This window comes from Poecilia latipinna, unplaced genomic scaffold (assembly GCF_001443285.1).
Source record: "Poecilia latipinna isolate Pla-1442-1.1 unplaced genomic scaffold, P_latipinna-1.0 Scaffold1995, whole genome shotgun sequence".
NCBI classification, from domain to species: domain Eukaryota; kingdom Metazoa; phylum Chordata; class Actinopteri; order Cyprinodontiformes; family Poeciliidae; genus Poecilia; species Poecilia latipinna.
Window position 1 is genome coordinate 3,918 of NW_015114611.1, and position 25,985 is coordinate 29,902.

Below are 25,985 nucleotides of genomic sequence, written 5' to 3' on the forward strand. Positions count from 1 at the left end.
TGGTCAATGGGAAAAAAAGAAAAGTATGATGTAGGGTCAAAACATTTAATTAATTAGAATCTAATAAAAGCTGTTTACAGAGTGGATGCTTTAATAAATATGTCTGGCAGTGAACTTTTACTGGTTACTGAATGTTGACAGGTGATCAATCAAAATATGTTATCTTGATTGTAGCAGTAACTTGTGGCAGTGATTCATGTCTTTCTGACCTGATACATTCTGCCAAAGATTTCCAATGGTATGAAAAAGCAAATATCTACAGGCAATGCCACATGGATTCCAATCTTGCAAAGTATGCTAACACTTTGAAAAGAATGTGTTGGTCTAAACATGAGATTTAAAGTCCTGTGATGTTTTTTGAGTTATGTGACTTTTTGTTTGTTCTGAATAGCAAAGGCATACTGACATCAACAGGGTCAGCATATTGATACAGGGTCAGTCGATTCTTGTATCGAAGTATCGACTCACCATCTGGGAATGAGAGTTTGATGTTCCACAAGGGATGACATTAATCCGACTTTCACTTTACAGCACTAAGAACTTTACTGTTAATTCAGACTAGCACATAAGATCACCTGTTTAACATTTTCTTATAATATTAAACTACATTATTAAATCAGGTTTGAATTTCTACTCATATTGTGTTGACCAGCAATCTTATCAATATATTTGTAATTCACATTACACCCCTAAAACAAGGGTATCCACTGCATTAGGACTTTGGCCCATCAATCGTCAGAAGGTTAGTAAATATGCCAGAGAAGGTCCTAAATAGGATAGCTAACACACACACACGCAAGCATGCATACGCATACAGAGACTTGCATCTTCAAACTTCCTTTCTATCCCCTGCGGAGAGTTCTTTTTACCACTGACTTTCATTTTTATTAGAGCACTTGGCATCTGATTAGTTCCCATTTGGGGTGTTAATTAGCTGAGAAGCTCTGCTCTAACTATCGACACAACGAATAAGGCCAAGGCCACACAGAGACTGGACCATCAGGTTTTCTTGGAGAGCAGCTGTGAGGTTCTAAACTGTAAAAGGTACGCATTTTTCCTGATTTGATCTAAACACGAGCATTAAAATAAAGCAATAGAAATGCAAAAATGTTGCTAAATTCAAGTTGTCTCGCATCACTTTACAAGCATACCACTTGATTCACAACTGTCTAAACTTGAGTTTGCGTCCTTTCTATTACACAGAAAAAAAACATCACTTGTGTTTTTGTTTGTTTGTTTGATTGATTTTACTAGGAACATTTATTCTTTTTTATTTTATTGCTTCTACTATCTCTGAAAATATGAGGGCCATGACCCAAAGTAACTGAGGTAAAGTTCTGAAATCCTTTAAAGAGCAATTAGTGTGGCTCTAGATCGATTTCTATCCCCCCTGGAACCTGTTCATTGCCATTTTCTCCATAACTTTAAAACCAAACAATTCACATCCATGTACTTCAAGAATGATCTACAAGTTACTGTTTTGTTCTGTGAAATTTGATATTTTCATGAATTATAAACAACAATAGTCATAACATGCTAAAATAACACCTCTAACACATCTGCATTTGCAAGAGGACCGAATGTGTTGACAGTGGTGAGAATCTGGAACTATTTTTGTTAAAGGTTGGGCTCATGAAAACACCAAACCTGTTCTGCTGGCAAGGAAGCCCACCCACACCCTCTCACCCTACCCGACAAAGGTATTTCTAAAAAAAAAAAAAAAAGCTGGTAGACAATGTATATAACAGTGTCAATGTTGGTGCAAAAAACAACAAAAAAACATTATTGATGACACCCATCCATTCAAACTGTTTTATCCACACAATCTCTTGAAATCCACTTGACTTTTTGTGGCACATCTGTTTGATCATAGATCCTTTTTTAGCACCAACACTCACTGTAGCAGCGGCTCGTGTTGCCATGGCAATTAACAAGATGTGTGAATATCAAAGTCACGGAGACAAGAGGCTTATGACTTTCACAAAGAGAGATCATTCAACTGACAAATGGATTCATTAAAGCATGGGGTTAGTTATTCCCTGAAAACTAAGGTTGTATTATCTCCCCTGATCAAAAGCAAACAAAGCTTCCCTGCCAACAGACTTTGCTATACTTGATTATGTGCCATATTACTCCCAAAAAGGTTTATCATACCATTAATCTTTATTTCTACAGAACCATCATGTGCTTGACTGTGTCTGTTGCTGTTTGGCTGTTGTGGAAGCCAAATTGGGGAGTATCAGAATAATATGTTTTGATCATCATGCGTCTAAGTACCTATAGAAGTCAGTTTTGTTTAACTTTAGGACTCCTATGTGGTCCACTACATCCCAATATAGTTTTCCAAACATCTGCTGAGCACAAAAAAACATTGTGGAACCTAGGAGCACCTTAATTACTCTCATTTATTAATTTAATTGCCCATACCTACACAGGGCTGTGCATTTAGTGTATCTAAATCCCAGCGTTTCCACTACTTCCCTTGATTATTCTAAAATAGAGAACAGTGTGCATGCATGTTGGTAATTTACTCGTCCTGACAGACTGCATATGTATCCAGGAGGTATTCCTCCAAAACACATTTCTTGTGACAAACACAAGTATGAATTACATCAAAAGGTTCCTTGGTTCGAATCCTGGTCCGGGGTCTTTCTGCATGGATGGATGGATGGATGGATGCATGGATGGATGGCTGGATGGATGGATCTTTAAATCTAACTAAATGAATGGATTGACCTCCTAGGAGGGTCAACCTGATTTCTGAAGTGATTTGTTTTTTTTTCTAATTCTAATATCCAAGTCAATTTAAAAAGCTAAATCTAGACAATCTAAGCAACAAAATGTCCTGATGCTTTATTCAATATATATTTTTGGACTGCTGCATTGACTTGAGAAAAATGTGTAAAAAAAAAAAAAAGAGAGAGAAAAAGACATCTTAATAGTGACATTATAATGTTAGCAAGCAGCAGGAGATCAGAGCAGATAAAACGGTAGGTGAACCAGGATATGTTAAGGAATTTGTGCATATGAGTGAGTGTATGTATGAGCCATATGCCTTTGCATGTGTGTTTAATAGGCTCTGATTTTTCTCCTTTTGGCTTCGCTGAAAGTATAAGCAGAGAGCACATTGAATAATGAGGCTATTACAACCACAACAGAATGAAGAGCATTGCCTGCTCTTATTCAATAATGTGTGTGCATGCCTGAATCAACAGTAGCGTGTGTGTATTGTGTGTGATCCTCCTAGTCAATATGCTTGATGGACCTTTGCTCCATATTTTCTCCTTATGATACACTCCTCCTGGAGCATCACAAGTAATTCAATATTTGGTTCACAGAACGAGTCCTGAGGAGAATTGGTAGACTTGACTCGAACATGCCTCTGTGTGTTTGCATGTGCAAATATTTGTCTATTAAAAAAGAAAAAAGAAAAACATAAATACAAAGATGCATTTGTGAGAAATGTTGCAATATTCTTTTTAGACTCCACCCATCTGGAAACACATTTACTTAAACTCAAAATGGTGCTTTGGTAAATCATACCCTCTAGTATCTCAAGGTATCGCAACAATGCTCATCTGTGTTTCAATGTTAAGTCCTGCAGAAATAGAGCTGGAGTACATTTGGTGTCTTTAAAGAGGGGGCATACAGTGTATCGTTTTAGCTAGAAATTGACTGCTAACATTCAGAGGTCTGCAGGGTTAGGACCATGCCATGTGATCATCAGATATTCCTTCCTGACGAGGAATACAATTTACCTTGCAGACATCTGGAACTTAGTGTAGGCCTTTCATAAATCCATAACAAAGCTTTTGCATTAGTTCACTCTTTCCCAAACAGTTTTCCATGTTGTCACTTATCCCAACATGGGAAACTGTATTGTGCATATTTCTTAGTGCATTTTTGCAATGTTAAAAAGAGAAATTCCTAAGACATATTTCAACTTTTTCTTCCTCTACCAAATTGGCAACAATATCTGATGCATTTACCAAATTCCCTTGCGCTATAAAAGTGTTCTCTTTTACTATCCAATGAAAAATAATAATTTGTTAACCACATGGACAATAATTAATGGACACAATGTAAAAATGGTGGCTTCATTTTCCAGCGTCCGCCTACGTTTCTACTGAGTATGAAATCTATCACCTGTATTTTAGTTGTTAGTCATCTGGAAAAAAAAAAAAGAAAAGAACTCCAGATTATGATGAGCTGAAAGCAAAAAAGCCAAGAAGAAAGCTTTGACCTTGTTACCCCCTTCAGCCTCTGTAATGACTCCTCTGTGATCAAGTACTGTGTAAAGACACCAACACCCCCAAAGCCAGCGATAGGCTTTACATCTGTCCCAGTTCGACTGTGAGCAAGCAGCATGCGAAGACAGTGAGAGAGAAATTCCATCTCAAAGGCAATTTATTCTGACAGGGTTGGAGCTGTTTAATTAAGATCTTCTGAACTTTATGTGACCAATTTAAAAGTGCTATTGCACTTGCAAGCAGTGCAAACTTTGTAGAGGTTGGTGGGTGGATGTGGGCGAAAGGGCTTAACATCCCTGATTGGATCTGAAAGAAACAAAAAAAATGGAGGGTGGGGAACAGCTGGAATGACATTGGGGTTGTTGGTAATTATTTCATATATTTTATAATGTATTTGTACTTTTTGAGCACCAAAACGTTTGACAAATATGATTCCAATTACGCCAGAATTAGAATATAGCAATTCTCATCCGCATAAGTTAAAGCTCCTGCTGGCATAACTACAGCATCTAACTGAAACTGCTCAACATTAAGAGTATTCAAATAGCCCAAGTAGCCGTCTGAAGTAAGTAAAAAAAATAACTTTTCCATTTGCTGTATAAAAATATTGTAGTGGAGTTAATAAGGCATTCAGAGTGTTCAAGATACATGGATGCCAACAGAGCAGAAATTGCAACCAGAATTTTAGCTTTTGGAAATAGTTTCCTAACAAGTGTAATTTGCCACTGTGCTGGTTACAGACAGACTGAGCTCTTGACAGGATTTTCAATCCCTCCATGTGGTGCCGGTTTGCTAGGTCTCCAAATTACTGCACTAAGGCAACATTTATCCTAGTTTCTTCTTCCCCACAAGGCAATAAAAATTGTGACATAATTTATATGTCATAATTTATAGGTCACAACGCAAGGTTTATGTGAGGTCATCCCTCTTTGGTCAGTAATAGCTGACTTCTTTACTCACAATTATTTATCATAATTCAGACGAGTCCTCATTTAATTATTTAGCATTTAATTTACAATCCCAAAAAAATGCAAAACACCTATATTATTTTTCACATTGATCATATGTAATATTTACCCCAATAGAATTATAAATAGGTTTAGTGTTTAGTGTTTGAATTAATCAAACAAAGGGGTTTTTAGTCTTTGGAAAAAATAAGTCAACACCTGTTTATTCTTGCCTTCATGTTGTCCACTCCTTCAATGCACTCAGCAGAGTTTGGATGGTTTTCTACTTCTCACTCTAAGCTGGACAACTTTCAAAAACATTGGGAAACTATTGCCTGAGTCAATATTTGTTCTCAATTCTCAATTCTAGATGTGCCCTAAACTTCTGAATGAATGGGACAGGAAGTGTTTTGTGATATTTTCAGCCAGAAGCATCCTTGCACTGACAGTTGGCTTGTCAGTGAGAAAACGATGGAGGTACTTTATGTCTGTTTGCTCTGAAATGATTCAAAGTCGTTAAACATGGTGTTTCATTGAAAAGACATCCATGGCTCATAGATTGCTATGAGCCAGTAATGGCCAATAATCTACAAACATCACTGGCTAATTTTCAACTGCATCATTTCACAATAACTTATACGCAGCAACAGCAATAAACATTTAAGACTCAAATTTCAGACCAGGAGTACAAGTCAGGTTTTTAGTCTTTGGGACGCAAGCCTAAGTGTAGTCTGAAGTTTTTTTTTATTTCCGCAACTTAAGAGTGACTCAAGTTAGCAACTCTAACTCGACATATTTTTATCCTATTGTCACTTTTTGTTTTTCATTTTCCCAGACACATTTGGTCCTAAAACTGAATATGCAGCCATCCTGAATCACAAGTTTGAGCACAACTGAGAAGGAAAATGTATAACAATCACTACACTTACCCTCTAACACCCAAATATCATGCGGTTCATTTGTATTAAATATTATTAAACCCACATTTACTCGTTTGCAAATTGCGTAACTTTACAAACATCAGAAGTGACTTAATTTTTCAAACTACCTGACATTAAGCTTAGTGAATAGTAGGAAGGTCCACTGGCCACAGAGCACTGTTAATGGGAACACAAACCATCAGGCAACTGTCACTGGTCCAAAAAGTCATTTTCAAAACAGCATTAGAAACAAACACAATACCTTATTTAAGAAAATACTAGGAAACAAAGAAATAGCCCATAGAGAATATATGATATGTCCAGATTTGATGACAGTCCAATAACAATTAAACATTGTGAATAGGCTAGAAACATTGTCTAAATGAGAGTCCATCACACTGACTGCCTTTGTTCTCTATAGGACTGTTAGGGAATCCGTTAAACTACAATGGAAGTCACATTAAAGTAGTTAACTTTACATGAAGATCCAAATGATCTGTGAATGTACAGAAGAGCACATGAACTCCAAATTAACAGCACATCTAAAGCCATGCAGTAATGAAATCGAGGGAAGACATAACACTTAATTATGAATAAATGATCAGCATATAAATGAATTATGAACCTTACATTTGAAAGGGAGTTTCACATTAAGAAACAATCATACTGATCCGTCTGCATTTCTAATACCAGCTGAGTCAAAGGGGTAAAATAAATCAACCACGCTGACAGGAGAAGCAAATTCATGCATTAAAGTCCGTGAGAGAGTGGTTGTTAGCAGTAGGAGAAATGAGAAGACAAAATAGATAGGCGCCTTGCTCACGAAACAAACCCAAAGCTGCATTTATTCGGACTCTGCCTCAGATCCTGATGAATTTCAGTGAAAACAGTTTTCAAGTAGGTGATTCAAGCGGAGTAAGTCAGAGAAGGCATTCAAAGGCATGAACTCGGAGAGTTTATGACAGAGATGTGCAATGTTACAGATTCACATACATGACCATATGAGGGATCCAGCCTTCTTCGTTTGCCTAAACTGATTTCACTTGCAGATGTTCACAAACACAGACATTTAATAACAGACCAAGAAATCAAAACTACAGACAGACAAGAGTCCATTCCTCCTTCATGACTGGCATCATAATTGTACTCTGACAACATCATGGAGGACTGACCTGTCTGAGTGTCACTCCTAATCAGACTTTATTCATCAGTGCCCACACTAATATCTACTCTTGAGTAAGTAGCTCAAGAATAACACAGTTCTTGTGAGGGGTCCTCAAAATTGTCAAGCCGAGAGAGTTGTGTGCAGACCACGTAAATCACAGACGATTAAATAATCCCACAGTGAAACGAAATCACTTGATGCACAAATTATATTCCTATCCATATCTAAAATTTTCAGCCGCCATTGTGCAATTAATAAGACTATTTAAAAATACTTTTCAAGCCCAAGAACAGCAGTTAAGTTACATATGGACAGCAGAAGACGTTAGAAAGATCTGCATCAAAGATGAGCCAAAGCAGATTCATCAAGAGCCAGGTATTTAATGTTTTTTTTTTTCTTTAAAGAAAAAAAAAAAAGATGAGTCAAGTTCTTAAGCAGGGGTCCCGTTACGTCTTGTTAAAAGCCAAGATAAAACTTAATTATGGAGCATGAACATGAATAAGTCAGTTTGATGTTTTAAGAATGGTTGCTATTGGCTTGGCACAAATTAAGAAAAGAAAAAAAAGTCACATTTTATCTCTTCTTTTGTTCATTTGCCCGGCAGGAGACGAGGGAATAAAACGTACTTGGAGAAATTTGTAAGGACTCAAGGAAAGACAGCTGTGCTGCAAAATGAGTAATATAAAGTGGCAGTAATTTCCTACACACACTAAAATTAAGGATTTACAATAAAGTAAAAGTTTATTTTCTTTTAAAGTTGTTGCTGTTGTGGAATAGGACTAACTTCTCCTGTTTTTGCAATAGTAAAGGTCAATAAAGAAACGGTAAAGCTTCTTTTATATGCATTTACAGAACTGCAACAACTGCTGTTATAGCAGCCATTTAGACTTTCCCAAGTCATTTCTCACAGCTAGGAATGTTTAAAACTCAAAATGAACAAGGTTTCAATGTGGCAGGGGGAAACATTCATGGGTGTGTTTTCATTACATGCTCCTTATTTCTGGCGGGTGTTTTAGTTTGATCATCTCTAATGCGTGTCTTTAAGTTGCTCTGCCCATTTTAGCATTTGTGTTTTACTATTCTGTGTGAAATCAAGCTTAATTTATTGTTTGATTGATTGGTTGATTGATTAAAGCTACAACTGGCTGACAGTTTTTCTGAATTATCCAGTAGCACAAAAAAGTTTCATTCTTTGAGGTCTGCCTGTAGCTGTTTGACTGACAGGAGGGTGTAGTGTCACAATTCACACTTTTCCTGTCTTACAGCCACATCAGCAACATGTTGCTCTCTCATTCCTGGTTATAGACAAAGTCTGCTCTGGTAAAGCCAAAGGCCAATGTCTTGAAAAGGTATCAGAACGTGGCCTAGTTTATTGGTCTGCTAATACATTCCCCTACCTATCGCTGGATGCACTTTTCTTTTGACAAATGCTCTGAAATTAAGCCTCTTTCTGTTTTGCAAATTCCTGAAGAGATAAAATAAGTTTACTGCAGACAAATAACCAAATGCTATTTCAGTGCCATACGATTTCTCTTCAGATAAAGTTAAAACTATGCCTTTTTGTTCTCCTTCTGCAGTCTGAGTTAAAGCCTCTCGACAAACTAGAGCTTTGTTTAATTAAACTGCAACGCAATCTGGTGCCTAAAGACATAACCAAACAATTCTGAAGTTATACCAACAGTGGTATTTTCAGATGGCTTCAAAGCTACAGAGAAGCATGAGATTTCTCTTTTGCTCTCATGTCACCGTGTTTCTATCGACTGAACTTTTGGTGTCCAGGCTACGTGGAGAGAAAACAGAAGAGATACTGCAACGACAGCTGTTCACAGTGCATAACCTTCTGCATTTACACTTCCACTTTGTGACTCATTTCAATCACGATAACAAGCTGCACAGCAGAAAATATTTGTTAAGGACACTCATGATGTCTGCTGAGAGGCCTGGACACTGAATAAAGCATCGGAAAAGGTCTGGCAAAAAATAAACACCGGCAAACTCAAATATGTTTATGTTGATTTTCAAGTAAGGAAGAGAACCAGCCAGAGCTCACCTCGTCTACACCTTGACCCCAGACACCACTTCTTGTATCATAACCATAAACTTCAATGTATTGTGTTTGGGTTTTATTTATATTCAGTTTTCATTCACACTCATTTAGTATGAAACCCAAAAAGTTAAATTCAGTGGAACCAACTCTGTCCAATAGCTAATACACAGAGCCTACATGGTCTTACATTCCCCACCATCCCAGGCTGCTTTTACATCCCAGATCGGAGTTGCCCCAAGATCCAACCCAACTCCGACTCTACTTGGGGATCAATTTATGTCAGAGGTGGAAAAAAAGAAAACAGTTCAAGGTGTTGAAGTCTTCTGTTAGCAATATGAACCAAATCCATACACAGATCTGTGCTGTATGATGGAGGTGATTCCAGATCGTTTATAGTTTTACTATAACCATACATTACTGGACAAGAGGCTGTACTATGTAACTTTTATTATGAAGAAAAGAAAAACAAACTATGAACAGAAATGCAAACCCAAGAGAAAAGCAAAACAATTTGAGATCCTTAAAGGTGCTGCAGACATATCCCAAAAGAAACGCGGCTGTAAGCGATGTCTCAAAAGAAAAAAATTTATTTCAATTTTTTTTTTTAAATCTTGTTTTCATCATGTATTTAACAGCAAAGTAAAGATTTTTCAATGATCATATCAAAAATCTTAAATACACCAAGATTATTTGCCTGCCCAACAAAAATCAGGAAAGTTGAAAGGGTATGAATACTTTAGCTAACGAAACTCTGGTCTTTTTGGAACGTTTTGACTCTCGGAAGAAAATTTCATGTGAGATTTAAAACACCAACAGGAAATAGAGCAAGATGATGTATAGACCAGAATAGAAAATAACGCGAGGAAAGAAAGAGAATGCAAAAAAAAAAAAGTCAGAAAAAAAAACAGCAAGTGTCAGACAGTCGGACTGAATATATGATGGAATGTAGGAGAAACCATTAAAAATATATTTTACCTTTAAACCTATTTGAAATTTCATCCCCAAAATATCAAAAACTGTTTTCGTGAAACCCAAAGCGCTGTCATTCATTACCGCTGAATTGGTAAGGGACTACTTACAAAATTAGATTTATCTGCATCTTTGCACCCTGAAACCCCTCATTCGTCTATCCCTCCCAACAAATCTATCTTCTCCGTTTCTTTCATCCACCCTTATCCCTCCCTTCTGCCGCCTCCATCCTTCCTCTGCGGCCCACTTCTGCGCAGGGGGAACAGCAGCAGCGGCTTCAATAATTCACTTCCCCTCAGAACAGGTTGTGTTTGCATTGTAGGGCGCTGCAGGCGAGAACAGAGAGGGCGACGAAGAAAGATTAAAAACAAGGAGGAATGAAGAATGAAGTTGCAATGAATGAAGACTTTGACTACAAAGATGGAATGAAAGTTTTAAAAAAAAAACGCAGCTGTGGCCCAGGACTGTTGTTGTGAGTAACCGTGATGTGGAAAAACAAAGGAGAGGAGAGGGAGAAAAATGAAGACAATGGTTTACAGGGAACGAATAAGCTTCATTTGTGATCACAGATGCACTTGCTGTCTTTAGTGCATGTCCTGTAGTGAAAAACTGCCCTGCCAGGGCATACCCTCAAAGGTGTTCACTTAGTAGAGACGGTAAAGTAGAGAGACTAAGGAACAACAGAAGCTCCAGAAACAGTAAAATAGTGTGCAGCACAGAAATATTTCTGTGACACCCCAACACTGTTCAGAAACACTCTGAGGACTTCCAACCAGAGTAGCCACAGGTAGCAGCTGAAACCTTTTTTGGTCCCAAAGATTTTTACAACATGAGAAACATAAACCATATTTTGAACATAATTTCTAACCAACATACGATATGGCATGAACTCGCAAGCTTGACTTTTCCCTCCTTGTCTTTCACTTGTGCTTGTGTGCATGTACTGCTGCTTCACCCTATTTGCTCTGACAGTGCATCTGTTTTCCCTCCCAGTTTTTCCAGGCTTCAGACAGACAGAGAGATGTGGCTCAGTGAGGTACAGACTGGGACTTTTTTTTCCAAACAGTGCGACATGGGAAAATAACTTTTTGCACGACCTGAAAATAAAATCACAAATCTGTCAAACGGCCTTTGTATTACCTCGTTAGGGTGGCTTAATCACATGTCCAACATACCAGATGCCCATTGTTGTGCTCCGAAGGGTAAATCTCTGGCAGGTTTGTGTCATTTTCATCCTTTTGTAAGTAGATATTGCCCCCCAAAAAAACTACATGTGAACGTTTTTTTTTTTTTTTTTATTTCAGTCTGGACTAAAGCAAATAAAGTTTAGGTCTCACCCTTTTTACCCACTTTCGCTCCTGCTCTCGCAGCGATTCATTCCCTCTGTTCCTTTCTCATTTTCTAAGCCCCTTGTCGGTCTACCTCTCTGTCTCCAGGGAAGCCTTTCTTCTTTTAGCTGCTCTGTATCTGGCCCTGCCCTTTTCAATGTCACTCTCACTGTGTCCCTCTCCGTTTTTAATACGTGCATTTTCTTCAGCCACATGTCGTGCCTTTTTTTTCTTTCCATCCCTTTCATGAGTCAGATCCCATCCACTTTATCACATGTCAAAATTGAATAACATTTCCATTAGAGTTGGCCTGATATTTTAATGCCTGAAGTTGAAAGGTGTTGCTGTTGATGAATAAATGAGGACATACATTTTTCAGAGGTATATTTAATTCACTTGAGCTTTAGATATGTACGATGAATTATGAAAGAGATCTCCTGTAAGGTTATTTTTTATAAGTCAGATATTTCATACATCACAGCTGCTAAAGTCTTACTTTTCAACTGTGTCATGACTGTACGGTCCTGAGATCAGACGACAAATGGGAATACTGCTGAGTATCTTTGTATTCTTAAGTAAAAAGTGTGAAATTTACCTGATGCATAATCTCGCCTCACAGTACATACTCCACAAATGAAGAATGGAAAAGAAATTACATTTTTGCAGGGTAACATGTCCTCACTGAGCCAGGGGCGTCACAGTAATTGAGTTCAAAAAAAATAAAAAAATTCTCATGTAATCATTTGGAAATAGAAAATCTAGTTATTTTTTTTTACCCACATGGAATACATTTCTACAAACTTGCTTCTCTGAAATTCTTTGCTTTACTTTGACAACTTCAAAGAAGATGTAAACACAGGAGCTTCCCTTCATTTTACTGGTTTAACGGTGAGAGGATAGTCACTGACTGCTGGTTTTCTGAAAGGCATCCAAACCACTTCACGTCAAAGAAGAACAGAAACTAAAAATTTACAGCAGAGTTAAGGAGGAAGATGTTTCAGCTTCATGTAATGCACACAAAAACTTCCTTGAATCTCCAAAATATAAACGTTTGATATACTCAAGTAACGTTTTTTTTTGTTTTTTTTGTTTGTTTTTTCCCAAACGCCTATCGTATCATGTGCGTAACTGTTAACACTACCTATGTCCACAAAGAGAACATAAAAAACAAAAAGTTTGAATTATTTAACTTTGTTGCATTTGTGTGCAGTTATTTTTGCCTCCAAACTTTTATAAGCTTAACTGTGTAGTTTAACGATGTGATGCAAGAGGTAAAAAGAAGAGTAACTTTTAAAAGCTCTGTGAAAGATGTTTACCCATAAAACAGCAGTACTTTGTTTCACATAGTTTATGCAGCGTGTAAAAGTGACAAAACATTACACATGCAAAGGGATTGTGCGAGGGATTTTATAATGTGTTGAGCAGTTTAATTATCTTCAAAAACAATACGTTACTCTATATAACATTATACTAGCTTTAATTTAAAAAAAAAATCTTATCTTTAGAATATTCCAGATAGATGTTTCATTGTTTCAGATTAAGCTGATTTTGATGCAGTTTTTCCTTTTCTTTTTTTTTTTGTTGTGCAACAAACTGCAGTCAGATTGCCAAATTAACGCAGATAAAAGCGTCCCAGACAGTCATCTGAATATCACCTCCCTCTTTGTGTTGGACTGACGACCTTCCAGGATGTAACCTCGCCTCTCACCCAGTCACTGCTGGAGAAAGGCACCCGAGTCTGAGAACTTCTACAAAAGCAGCATGACTCAAAATTTAAAACTGTGACTTTGAAAACTGCACTGTAACTTGATCATGAATCAGCCCATGCCTGAATGTAAGGTCGAAATTAGCACAGTCCAAGAGGTTCTCTGCACTTTGATTCTTCATAGAAAACTTAAGAGTCTGAACTGTTGTCACTTCAGCTCAGCTAAAGTGACAACAGCAGGGTCAGAGTTTTAGGAGCATTTTACTTGGAAAGCATATTTTTAGCCTTGAGCTGCTCCTTAAAGCAGAGGCATGAAGCAGACATTATACATTCATTTCCTAAACTGACGTTCCTTGAGACAGAGAGAGCCTCAAAGTACCTTTCCCCCCACCAACATGCAGTAACACAGCTAATCCTTTATGACAGAATCCGTTATGTGCAGAAACAGAGGAATGGAAGCATGTCCATGGCTAAATTCCTAACATTTCATGCTATTTCATATAATCAATGATATTAATTAAAACCAGCTCAAACTGCTAAATTATTAACACCAATGCTGCAGCTCAGGGGGCTTGTGAGCTTATTTGATGTTACTGAGGGAGTACATCAGTCTGAAAAGGTTGCGAAATGCTGAACTTCACCGAGGGTGCAAACTAGTTTATTCATGAAAATATGTGGAAAAAATGTTTATTATTTTGCGGCAACAGAAAATATCTCTTTATATATTCAACGGTTAAAACTGTGCTGTCTAGTGAAAAGAAGAGTAATTTAAAAATGAGAAATTTCTGCTCTATATCATGTCTTATTTTCTTTCCTTCACTTTAATGAGTAATGAGATGGGCGGTCGATGTACCTTTCACTCTGTCCTCATTTCCTGTAACTGTGTCTAACCTATGCGGCCTTCTTGCTCCCCGGTGTCAGCGTTCCACCCCGTTTCCCAAAAGCCTTTCTGCAGCTTTCAATGACAGTACGAGCTATGTCCTATATATGCTGTAAGTGGAGAAGTGGGTGGATTCTTGCCACTGAACTTTCAGATGATAGTGAGAATATGACAGGGCTTTGGAGGAGAGAAGGGTGCAGGACGTAAAGAAAGAGAAGGATACCAAGCAGAAGACGAAAGAAAATGAGGGGAATTACAGGGCTTTTTTTTTTCTGCTGAAATGGTTTGAATCAAGAGAGGGAATTAAGATGTAAAGAGGACGGAAAGCAAAGAAGTGGGTATGCTTTATTTGACATGCTAAGGGTATGCATGGCTGGGAAAAGAATCAGCGAGAAGCGAGGAGGAGGGAAGGCATGAAGATGACAGGAACATCTTTTTTTGACAGGTAAAAGTTTAGTGGACGGATAAAGACAGAGTGAGGGAGGAGGAGAGACGGATCAGGATGTGTAGCTGGTGGCAGGTAAATTGCTACGCTGAGAACATGGTTACTTTCAGCATATCCAACAGATTATACCCCCATCTTCTCTGAGCCAGCTGAGATGGGCGGAAAAGGGATGGGAAAAGTGTGAGACCAGCAGGCTAAAAGTGCGAACGTTTTAAGTGTCAGAATATTTTTACTCAAACTACCATTTGTAGGAGTGGGGGGCGGCGGAGAGGGATCTTTGCCACTTAGAGAGAGAAAATTTGAGACAGCTAGTGAGAATGGCGAAGAGGCAGGCAGAGGGTGAGCTCTCGGAGCAGCACGCATCACTGAATTATTGAGGCCAGATGTGTGTCGGAGCAAAAGATAGATTCCACTGTTGATCCCCTCTTGCTGTCAGAAAGTTTAGTTGGACATGACCGGATCCACCGATTGTGGTTGTTTGCTGCGGTTTCTCGGGTTTTCGGCCGAGCAAAAAAGGACCGTAAAGCCAAAAAGTACAGACACATCAGCTTCAGTCAAATCGTTCGGTTCTAACTACCCTGTAATATTTTCATGACATTTTTCCAAAGGAGTCATTGCATTTAGCTCTTGGGATAGATAAAAGTGTGAGAAAAGGACAAGAATGGTTCCTGTTTGCTTTGCACAACAACTCAAATATCTTGTTTTCTCAGTGAGTAGAGAAACGACCATCTAAAAATCCCCGAGGAGATTTACACCAAAAGCTGAAGAGAGTGCCAATACAGAAACTGGATTGTTTCTTTTTCCTGACAATCTGAGTTTTTTTCTTAATAATGAAAAGTTAAATGAAGTAAGAAAGTTTTATATCCTATCTTACAGGATTTCATTGACACATCTGGTCATCTCTGATTTTGTTGATGTTGAGTGATGGGAAAACGTATTTCTGTAAATCGCAATAAAATTTTGCCAAATCCATATTTATATCAGAATTTTATTTAAAAAAATTTAATTTGGATTTATTCCACATCTATTCGTTTTTCTTTCTGGTAATGTTTTTCATGTGTGTCACTTTCAACTAAGGAAAACTAAAATCCAGTTCCTCAGAAAATGGGGTTACTCCACAAGACCAATGAAAGGGAGTTTTAATTGTACAATTTTAGGTTATCGATTGGATACGCAATCTCTGACAAAAATCAACCATGGTTTCTGAGTTACCATGGTGATGAACCTCTAAAAAAAATATTATGCAGTGTTATGATACTAAAATATGAGCTGAACTTGAAGTCTCCTCTTTGGAACAACAGATCATGTAATACTGATGGGGGTTTTTTGGATTAAAATACTCCAATCTCTGATTCTATTTATTTTTGTTGCTTTAGATACTTTGGTTATAAGCTTTATATTTCTCTATACATGCCCTGACCAGCTGCTGTTTGTTTCTATCCTGCCTCGGTTTGTGAGGCCAGTCAGTGTTTCAGGCTCCAGAGTTGCCCCATAGATTACCGTATCTCTCTTTATGTATTTTAGTTATTGCTCTCTTGGGAAATAAATTGTTATAGTCATGCTAATCCACTTAATCTCCAAGGTTTATTTGTTTGGTCCCTGAAGTGAACGACACAATCGAAACAAATCCTGAACACTGATTGATGCTGAGTTTCACACTAAGTAGATCAGGAACCAATTATTCTTTCAAACAAGAGATGTTTGCAACATATCTCAAACAGCTCTTTAAAGCCACCCTTCATCAAACAGATTTAAAAGACAAAATACTGATGTAGACGGCCATAAAAAAAAAGCGCATCTATTTTCACTTTGATTCAAAATTCCAAATGAGGACTGACAGATAAAAGTGCTGCAAAGCTTTACGAGGCAACGTGAAGGGATACATGTTGAGGACAAAGGAAAGTGGAATGGAGAGAAGAAGAAAGAACAAGTGACAGGGTAAGGGAAGTGCAAGAGGAGGCAGACGGTCTCTGATGTAAGCTATGTTCTCACCACTGTTCACAACCATCCTGTTGCCTCCATAAATAAGTTAGATGCCAAATGTTCCCTCCTTCCCATGTCCAATGCGAATGCACAACATAACACACTTACTCACACACAGGGACCTTCCTCCTGCACTCCAAGGACAACTGCACAAAACAAAAAAATAAAAATAAAAAATATATCCAACTAAAACAAAATGGAAATTAAACAGTGTGAAGGAGCAAACTCAAACGAAGACAAAAAAATGTTCAAAAAAAGTTTCAACTTAATTCTTCAAAAAAATCATTAACAAAGCATAAAGATTTAAAGCAAGAATAAATCAAAGGATAAATAACAAATATGGATCCAAATTAACTAAACTCTAACTGGACACAAACAAAACTGACCTACCAAACAAAGAACAAAGGCTGCTTAAATAGGGGTGGAGTAACCTAAATCTACCACTTGAGGGAGGTCTGACCTGACAAAAGAACAAATAAATACAAAATTAACTAAAGCATTCTATAAACAAATAAAGCAAACTAACTTTAACTTAGCACAAACAATAAGTGAATATTTAAGTGACAAAATTAAATAAAAATCAACTTGAAGTATCCCCCCCTTCAGTCTTTCAGAAATTGGTAGATAGTTTGCCCCAGGTTCCTCCACCAGCTGGTTCCTATAAGCGGCACCTCCAACAAAAACACAAGTATAAATGAACCACTCAGACAGACATTAACTAAAGTGTGCACGCATTAGAAAATATATGTCTAAATGAAATAACTAACTTAAACAAACTACAAACTATACTAATAAAGAAATAAATACTAACACGATGTGGTGGTAGGAGCATCCACCACAAACAGTATGATGTTCTGTGTCCCTAAAAAATGTGACTGGAGAGACAAGCACATGCTTACACACCAAGACACATGCACACAAAAACATATATTTCCTCCCGAGGCCGAGCCAGCAAGAGGTGCTTGATAATGTCTGACAGAGTGACAGGACTACAGAGGAGAAAAGTGAAGTTTGCCTGACAGTTTTTTCCAACCCACAGGGCGCCCACATTGCCCAGTAAAGCTCAGAACCACTCTAGGTGTGCATGCGTGCCTGTGTGTGTGCATGTGAAGGAGAAGGATACTGACAATTTTAAAGAGAGAGAGAGAGAGAGAGGGTCAGAGTGAGCTAATGATAAAAGTGCAGCAAAAGGTGAGCAGTGGAATTGGTGTTCCTGCACATGGATGTCTCTATGTGTGTGCATGTGAAAACCGCGTTCTAGTGCAAATGATTGTATGTGGATGGGATCTGCATGAACTAGACCATCATCCAAATGAAAGGGCGACGTGCAAGGTAAGGCAGTAAAAAGGAAATTTAAATAAATAAATAGTAGGTGGGCTGCGCTGTAATTTTAGAGAGAAAATTATAGTGATTCTGATGGCAATTGAGCGCCTGCCAGGTACTTCTGTAGTCTGCAAAATTGCACCACATTTTACTTGTTTTCATCTAGCTTTCATCTTTGATTTTTTATTTTGAAGAAAATTGCAGGAAAACATTCAAAAGGAAATTTGGTAATAGCAAACAGTTTGTCAGGATGTGCTAATTCTCTTTCAGTGAGTTGTAATGGTGATTAAAGCTGACTGAAATCATGAACTAAAAAAAAAAAAAGCTCAAAATAATATTCATGACGAACACCGACAAAACCTATGATATTAAACAATCAAATGATTTGGACTACAATAATTGAAAAAAATGTTTCATAAAACTAATAAGTTAGAAACAAACTAATGGGTAACTTGGGGCTCAGTGTTATTTCCATGCAACCTTTTGAAAAACTTGGACCAAATGGACAACGTTATATAAACTTTTTAGTCGTTAGTAAGTGTCAAGCTTACTTATTGGTCCTTTGGTAAGGCTTAGAAAGAAAATCAATAATAGACTTCAGCAGGGCTTTTCACAAGGATAAAGAATAACCAGTTAGGTGGTCCAGGGCTTCGACCCGCTGAAGAAAGATTTCAACATCGTGTTTTGCAATTAATTAAAGTGCACAGAGTTTGAACAGAGTTCATCGATTCACTAACTTACATATGATTCCCGTTGTTATTTAAATACATTTTAATTGGAACGAGCTAACATTTACTGACCTCTGACTTTAAAAACGGTGATTAAGTTAAATTAATTAGACTTTAAAAATGCTGATTAAGTCAAATTAATCGTAAAGTTTCTTCTTTTGAGCAGAAAAAAGTCATATGGTTTTTTTTTTGGTTTTTTTTAGAGAACACAAACACCTATATTAGCTACAAATAAATGGTTTGGATTAAGCCTCCCATGGTCTTAGTGAGGCAGTTAGGAGGAGTGCTGCAAATGATAGAGAGTAAGAAGGGCGTTGCCCTGTCAAAAACCACTTTGTCACTTTCAAAAACCACCAAAAAAAAAAAAAAAAAAAACCTGTTAAGCGCACATGGGGTCAGTGTGACCACGTCGGACTGTGCACAAAGTAAAAATCTTGCGGAGTCTTTTAAGACCGTGGAGGGTTACAGTATATTCCTGTGGTAAACTCAACCAATCAAAGTTCAGACCTAAATCTAATGGTTGTTGACCCCCAAAATGACGACCCAACTCCACCCTGCGTCCTTACATCTATCTCAGGGGTTTGAGTGTATCTTGTCAGAAGGTGGTAAATCAAACGACCTCCCAATATATGTTGTCTTAACTCTTTTATCCTTTAACCCTAGGTAGCAAGGCTCGTGTAAAACAGCTTCAGTGCATCACTGTGAGGCAGGTCTGTGGCTCTGCCGCTGACCTGTGGGTTAATAGAAATGTTGTCAGGCTTTAATATCCAGTCAAGCACAAATAAAAAAAGGCAAGGAGAGAAAGGAGAAGCATAAAGGATCAAAAGGAAAAATGCATCCAAAAAAAATAATAATAATCTATCCATCCATGTTGGAAAGACATGTTTTAATTGGAAGAAATGTAATATATTGTAACAAAGGAAATGGTCACTCGGTTTCTGATGACATTACTGATTATATTCATCTAGAGTGGATGTATTTTGTTAGTGTGTGTTTTTGTTGTTCCTCATGTTGTGAGGACTGAAATCTGTTCAAACAGGCGTATCCTGTATGCATGTACACACTCCGGAAAGCGCACCTGTGAAAACATTATATGTGGACACATGCAGAAAAACTGAGCAAAGAGGGAAAGAGTGGGAGAAACATGGTGGGTGTCAGATCGTGGGAGATTCTAATCATCTCCAGCTTAATGCTTCAGTCTCTTCTTATCACTGTCTGCCCTCCCCTTCTCCTCTCTTCCTCCTTTGCCTCAGAGCCACCAATAAATTATGGATGCTTATTAGAAAAAGGGCAATATTCAGCATTCCAAATAAACTCCGCGGCAGGAGACATAAAAGAGACACAAACAAAAAGTGCTGATCTGAGGAGTGGAAGAGCTGGAGTTCCCGGGAGCAGGTGGTCCGGCCAGTTAAACCTGGAGTGATCTCTTTCTAGGTCATCGACATTAAGGCCATGTGCCCGCAGTCAAAGTGGAGGAAGCGACCGAGTCTTTTGCATCTGTGGCAGCCGAATACCACTGAATATAAAGGCAGAAAGTGGTACTGCGACAACACAGAGACGTAAACTCAAGAAAAAATAAAGTGTTGAATGGCGCACTTCTGAATATCATATGGGAATAGAGTTATGGACTTTAATGCAATGTGATGGACTGGAGATCGGTCAGTCCATCACACTGCCTCATTGGGCGAGATGCAGTCATTGTCCCTCTGGCCCAATGACTGCTGGAGCCCTAGAGAGAGGCAGCACACCATGAAACACAGAAACAAGGTTTCTGAATTTCATTGGAGTCAAAAAATACAGAAACAAAGTTACTGCAGTGGAAGCAGCAAAAATTATATTCATTTTGATCTTTGACTCCATCCAGCCTACAAAGTGGACGACTTAGTCTGCAAGTGCAATACAAAGTAGTGGACTTTTTGGTCGACAGGTGTCAGCATGGCAGCAGGACAAAAGCTGTTGTTGAACTGAGTATGGTTCCAGAGTCTCTTTAAACATGCAGGAACCTCATATTTACGACATTATTCAGGTTTCACTAAAGATAAAAAAAAAAAGCAAATGGGACATTCTGAACTTTTTTTTCTTTGCTGCGTTTCATGTTATAACACTTAGTGCAGGTTGTCATAGTTACACATCTGTGTCTACTGAAAATTGTATTTAATTGAAGCACATATGTTGGTCACTACTGGTCCTCTAACTTAAAGGACATTATTCCATTCAAAATAGAAAATGACACACTCACCGCCAGGCACTTTATTAGATGTAACTTCCTACTACTGGTATGCTTTCCCTTTTTAAGAGCTGCCTTGATTCTGTTTGTAACACATTCAACAAGATGTAGCACATCCAGAAGTTGGAGGATGGTAACTCTCGGGAAATGGATAAGGATATAATAAGCACTAATATTCAAGAAGGGTGGTGTGGAACTAAAGAGCCCAAAGTGTGCCTAGAAGATATCCCCCACTTTATTGCATAATCAACAGCAGTCTAAACTATTAATATAAGGTCCAATTTCTGAAATAATCACACCATCTACAATGCAACACTCTAAATCACTTCCACTCTATCCCCATTCTGATTCTTGTTTTGAACAATTTCTTTACCAAATCTAGATGGCTAAATGCAATAACTTTCTACCATGTGATTGGTTGATTTGTGTTAAGCAACTGAACAGCTAATAAAGGGGGGTGTATACGAACTGAAGCAACAATAGAGTGTAATAAATCTCTGATAGAGATAAACTGGACTCAACTCCTTTCAACTTTTAACTCAGAATTGTAGTAACTGCAATAACTTTCTCATCATTGACTGCAGCGAATAAACCTCCTGACTAACAGGAACGCAAATACACACAGCCACACATGTATGCACAGATAGAGTTGGTAAAAATAAATAAATAAAAACTGGATTAAAAATGTATGCCAAGCATTCAAATTTTCCTCAGGCGACATCTTCAAAGTGATATTAAATTAGTGTGCAATTTAGGTACATTAAACTTTTTCAGTTTTTGCATCTCTTACAGTGTTTTGCTTTATGGCCAAGGGCAAGGCCTCTCCTCCTCTGCTACTGCTGCTACAGCCCTACTTAAAAAAAAAAAAAAAAAAAAAAAAACCCTGTTAAGCAAAGTCATTGATTTAAGTTCATTAAATTTCCTGTTAACAAGCACATAATGAAGCATCGTATTGCAGGCTAATGCAGTCTGGATTCCATCTACAGCAGCAGCTAATGGCGCTGTGTGACTTTGTCAAGCAATCAATAATTTGGTGTCTCTGTGAACTCTGCTGCCTCGCACAGTAAGATAAGATGTGACGCAGTGCCATGGAGATGGAAAGACACTTTTTTTTTTTTTTTCTGGTACACTCTGTCTGTGTTCAGTGGCTCTGTGAAGGATGAACATCATTCAAGATTGTCCTGACATTTTCCAAACCTCCCTTTCTGCTACAGCGTGTTGCAATTTGTTGCATGTGAATGCATGCCACATCAAACTTGGAATGCCCCCAGACTGCAGTGTATCCAGACTAAATTGAAAATCGCGTTATATGTATGCAGGGACGGATGTGTGGAGATGCATATAAAGAGCTTGTCCCAGAGAGAAAACAGTGAAAATATGGTAATAAACAAGACATTATAGATGATCCTATCAGCCTCAACAAACCGGGATTTGAAGAAACATATGGTATGCAGCTTCCCCTCCGCCCCCCTCCATGAAATAAAGCATCACACTTCCTTGGTACCTGTCCATTTGCAATCTGACAGACAGGTGTTACAAGCTTTCTGACAACCTATCAGAATTCAGAGAAGAGCAATCAATACCGAACTGCTGCAAGAAAAACAGTGACCGATCCATGAGTCCCTGCTGAGCCAGCAAACTGTTGCAAAGTGAAGAAAAGTGTGGCTGCCGCAGACAAACACGTCCCACTCAGGCTCTCGCACGGCAATGCACACACACGCACACACACACACACAGACACAAACTTCGAGGTTTAGAGGCTTGGACACTTCCCACACTTTGATGCACGAACACCTGCATGCACAGATTCACACAAGCACGGACTGACAACAACACACGCATCCAAACACACCCTGGAGAAGGCTACAGTAAATGAACCTCACAGGCGTCCAAACCGCCGACATCAATCAGGCACACTTCGCCGTTCGGTTCCCGACGGGCGCTGAGTCGCATCTGTCTGCTAAAGCAAGTGCTAAACAATTCCAAAGTGATGGAAAGCATTTTATGCATATGTGCGTGCAGCGTGCCAAACTCGTTGGCTCTCTTCCCCGTTCCTCCCAACTTGTGTTGTTTACCATATTTGTGCAGATTGTGAGACCGACTGCTTTCTTCGAATGAGTCCTCCTGGTCGTCAAGTTTTACCAACGCACAAGAAAGGTGCTGCGCAGGTATATGCACAGCTGAGCACCGCCACGTCCGGTCCCACGTGATCCACCTGGGAGATTGGTTCCTGTGAATGCCGGCCAGTACATTCTCACAAAGCCCCAGGGCTTCTCTTCCCTTGGCAGTGACTAAAGGGGCCCAGGTGCGCAGAACTGAATCATGCCCAAGTACGTATATACTTTTCACAAAATATGCACAAAAAAAGGCACATATGAGTGGCTTTAACAATTTTAGAATTTGATGTTGTGTTAATGAGAAAAGGTGTTGGAGAGATAGCAGTTAGCTGTGGCTATAACAAGCATAGAGTACTGAGCACTGCCAGTGTGCTGGCTGAAATAAGACTTTCATCTTGACTGTCTTCTGTTAGGACATGTATCTTGTCATGAAATAACACAAACTGTCATGATTTGCAAACTAAAGGATTAACTTCTTTTTTTTATTATCATGATAAGGAAAGCATGCTGGGATTCTGCACAAAAACCTCTATAAAATACTACTAAATGTAGCTCGTAGTATTATTATTATATTGTACTTTTAAAGCAACATGTCACATTATACAAGTATCAGTAGAACTTTTTAATTAAAACAATCACATCATGCTATGCATTTGCTTTACATTTTTTGTGATAAAAATGTAAAGCAACCATGGAAGCCTTAATCTAACTTAAGAAAACTGTTTACATTCACTGGGCTATCCTGCTGGCAATTTAATAGTGAGAATTATGTTTAATTTTAAAAGTGAAACAAAGTAACATTTACTTAATAACCTTTTGATTAATGAAAATGATTTTAATTTCCCCAGTTGAAATGACACTGATCCGGCCTTGTTAAAACTAAAACTAAAACGACTCTTAGCGATGATGTTGATCTAACCCGGATGTTTCCCATTACGACACAAGTACGTCAATAAAAAAAGAAACTACATATGTGATTTATTACTATTTTTAACTTATGCTTATGCAGCAAGTTTATTTTACTGAGTATACACACACCACAGTGACCGATCCACGCTTTGATACACAAACACCTGCATGCACAGATTCACACAAGCATGGACTGACAACACATTCGTCCAAACACACTGCGGGGAAGGCTGCACAACAAAACCTGTGAACCCTCTTCAATCGAACGCGTGCTTCTAACAGAATTCATGATGGACAAATATTAGCAAACTGCGAATGAGCCTGAAGCCAACTTAAAACAATTTTACACAACAGAGAGGGGAAACAATGAGGACAAAAAGCACAAGATCAAACCGATGGGAAACAACTAATCAAACGGTTCGTACTGAGAGTAAGCTTCATCCAGGATCCTATATGTTCTTAACATATATCCTACAACATGTGCTGAAAGGGTTTTGAACAAGCAGAAACTGTTTGTCACTCCGTAAAAGCATACAGAGCTGTGTATTTCACATAAGTACAGCTCAATTTTTTTTTTCCCTAGCAAAGTTTGACATTTCCAGTGAAACTGAAAGACTTTTGAAGAATACATCCAGAGCTGTCTCGCTGCATTAACACTGACATTTCTGCTGTCGAGGACTACAAAACATCCAAGGCTGTAAAGGAGGATTCCCCCCCAAAAAAAACATGCAACTCATGCTGCATTAAATAAACCACGAAGAGATCTGCGAACCGTCTAGGTTGTTTGTACTTTACACTGATATTGATTAGTCAGCAGGACTGTGAAGTATCAGACTCGTGCAAACCTGATTACTTAGCAAGGACTTTTACACAGGCCTTACATGCTTCTGCAAATCAAAGACTGTCAGCGTCTCTCAGCGTGACGGCGGGATGCGGGATTGTATGTGACAAGCGCACTCTGTGCAACTGTGACAAAACAGAGCTTGTTTCCAATGGCTGCCACATTTCGCCAAACGTCAAAAATCAACGTATCAAAGCAGACAGATGAGTTTTGCGTGTCCGCCTTGCCCAGAGGGACAGGAGGAGGCATGTCTGGCCAGGCGCCTGTAAGCTCGGGAAACTGAGCCTCTGTAATACACAGTGAGGCTGCAGTCTTGAGAGGGCACAAATCTGAGGCCTTATCCTCAAAAGCGCGGAGTGACTGTCCTGTTTAACCTGACAAGAGACGAGCCGCATCCCAGAGAGCTTTGCCATGCTTATCCTCGCCTTCAAAACCTTCTCGGGGTGTGTGGGTGTGTGAGCAGCTGATTCGCTAAGCATGGGAATTTTTGATGACAAAAATTTTCAGAGAGCTGGAGTTTGAAAATTTGTTTAGTGAAGCAAAAAAAAAAAAAAAAAAGTAACTCCATAACTCAGCCACTTCTTTAAATGCATGATTTAGATTCTAAAAACACATCCAGAACAGAACTGATTTCAGGCAATAGGAAGGTTAAATTATAGTTACACTGTTAGATGTTCTGCAGCTTTTCTACCAAATAAATGTTCTCTTCAGGATAAGTGGCAGTCTGTCCACCTGGAACTGTTCTGGCAGTAGCTTAAAGGCCGTTATTGTGAGCCTATTAGGGTGTCATGCTGACATGTGAGCTATAAAGATTCTTCGGAGAGTTAAAAAAAAATGAACTAATTCTCATCACCAACACAGCGTGGCTAGGTCGGTCTGAACTTGCCAAGCATGGAAGGAGGCTGCAGTCTGGATAATGAGGAAATAAATTGTCATCGTCCTCTTACCGTAAACTCCTTGCCCCCAAACAAGAGGATGCGCACTGGAAAACAAGACAATCCAGAAAAGCTCCATATTCAGCTCAGCTCCGTCATAACCTGAGAGAGACAAGAATGTTAAGGTGAGAACAGGAGAAAAAAAAATAAATAAATAGTTTCTTTCGTTGTTTTTTTTTTTTTTTTTTTTTTTTTTTTCCCTCTTCCCAGCTTCGATTATTTAAACCCCCTTCTACACGCGCAAAAACGGTGCGCGCTACATTAGC

At 38.5% G+C, this 25,985-nt stretch overlaps 1 long non-coding RNA gene across 1 annotated transcript in view; it reads right to left on the reverse strand.

The window, feature by feature from the left end:
* Positions 1 to 4,029: 4,029 nt before the first annotated feature.
* The window catches only part of LOC106935656 (uncharacterized), a 27,050-nt gene continuing 5,094 nt past the window's right edge, over positions 4,030 to 25,985 (reverse strand). The window contains exons 2-3 of the long non-coding RNA XR_001421937.1: positions 25,732 to 25,821; positions 4,030 to 4,556 (exon numbers count right to left, since the gene is read on the reverse strand). This is a non-coding gene — a long non-coding RNA (uncharacterized LOC106935656). The remainder of the gene's footprint in view (positions 4,557 to 25,731; positions 25,822 to 25,985) is intronic.